The sequence below is a fragment of the Canis lupus genome, chromosome 27, assembly GCF_003254725.2.
Source record: "Canis lupus dingo isolate Sandy chromosome 27, ASM325472v2, whole genome shotgun sequence".
Lineage (NCBI taxonomy): Eukaryota > Metazoa > Chordata > Mammalia > Carnivora > Canidae > Canis > Canis lupus.
The window spans coordinates 42,208,134-42,209,814 of NC_064269.1; the positions used below are offsets into that span (position 1 = coordinate 42,208,134).

At 47.8% G+C, this 1,681-nt stretch overlaps 1 non-coding gene across 1 annotated transcript; it reads left to right on the forward strand.

Moving 5' to 3' along the window:
- The first annotated feature begins 348 nt into the window (after nucleotides 1-348).
- LOC112669103 (small nucleolar RNA SNORA70) lies at nucleotides 349-482 on the forward strand. The gene has a single exon (XR_003142068.3). It is a non-coding gene; the product is annotated as a small nucleolar RNA SNORA70 (small nucleolar RNA).
- The last annotated feature ends 1,199 nt before the right edge of the window (nucleotides 483-1,681 follow it).

A 1,681-nucleotide genomic window follows, 5' to 3' on the forward strand; every position in this document is an offset into this window, starting at 1 on the left:
CAGGAGAGGGCAGCAGATCATTCTCCCACCACCTAGATGTAACCTCAGAGTTTCCTAGGATTCCAGCTTGTTTTCGATGGTTACTGAGTGCCCATTAGTACCAGGCTCAGTGCTGGGCACTGGGGATGCAAAGCTGAGAAAGATATGATCCCTGCTCTGGAGGAGCCCATGGTTTAAATGAGTGAGACAGCTGTGGAAACACATACAATGCCAAACAGGGGGTAAGGTGCTAAGGCAGAAGGCTCCTCTGCGGATGGCAGTGTCTCAAGGAGGGGTGGGGAGAATAGGAGCATTAGAAGGCACCCCATAAGGGGAGAGACTTGAACTGGGTCTTGAAAGATGATGGGTCTGCAGCCAATTAAGCTGACTGTGCTCTTTCCCCATGGGGGCCCAGTGTGCAATGGCTGCCAACAGTAGCCTGCTTGGTAGTGTATGCAGCCTATTGATTGTATGGGTTGCCCTGAGAGACCTTCCAGACAGCCCTTTCCAGTGGACACTGATTATCACTAATCTAGGCTGCAGACAGGCATGTGGGGTTCCTTTGGAAAGCCCCAGGGCACAGTGGTCAGGATCGGGTCCATATTGGCCAAGTCTTTGTGTACATCCATACCAAGCTGCAGAACAAGAAGCATGTGATTGAGGTCCTGTGCAGGGCCAAGTTCAAGTTCCCGGGCTGATAGAAAATCCACATTTCCAAGAAGTGGAGTTTTACTAAGTTTAATGCAGGCAAATTTGAAGACATGGTGGTTAAAAAGTGGCTCATCCCAGATGGCTGTGGGGTCAAATACATCCCTAATCACCGTCCCTTGGACAAATGGCAGGCTCCACATTCGTAAGAACCTTGGCACTGCCCCCTGCCTATTCATGCCCACCAATAAATCCTACTTCCTGTCAAAATGAAAGATGATGGTTTTTTGTCTTTTGTTTTTTTGTTTTGTTTTTTTTTTCACAGTGCACACAGACAGGAAAGACATCCCAGGCAGGGAAACCAGGATGAGCATAACACTCACTACAGGCAAAAGATGCTAGGGAGGGGGCAGGGCAAGAGCCTTGGGAAGCTGATGGATCATGGAGTACTATTCTTGGCTGCCATTCTGAAGAGCCTGGACTAGAGCCATGAAGGAAATGGGAAGCCATCATAGGGGTTTAATTTGGAGAGCAACACACTCAGATTTGCACTTTAAAGAAGTTTGCTCTCCTAGTTATGTGGAGGAGAGAGACTGTAGGGATGTAAGAAGGGCAGGCCTGAGAATGGATGCCTCATTAAGATTTTTGGAACAGGCAGGGTGCTAGATGATGGTGATCTGAATAAAGATGGAAGCAGTAGAGGTGGGAAAGAGGGTTGGACATGAGGCTTGTTCTCTGATCAGATGGAGTGTGATGAGAGCAGAGGTCTCCCAGTTCTGGCTTGAAGGGTGGGGGTGATTGCTGGTGGCAGCTAATGAGGTAAATGGAAGAGAGTAGGAAAAATTTGGTGGGAAAGATTACATGTTGTTGATAAGTATGGGGCATCACCTCTAGCTCTGCATTTTGTTTCTGCCATACTCCCCCAGTCTAGACTCTTATGACCTCTCACTGATTCTGTGACAGAGGCTTCCTGTTGGGTCTCACCATGTTTAGTCTCTCTTGCTGTTGGAATAGCTTTTGACTTCTTTCATTTAATACATATTTATGGACAGCC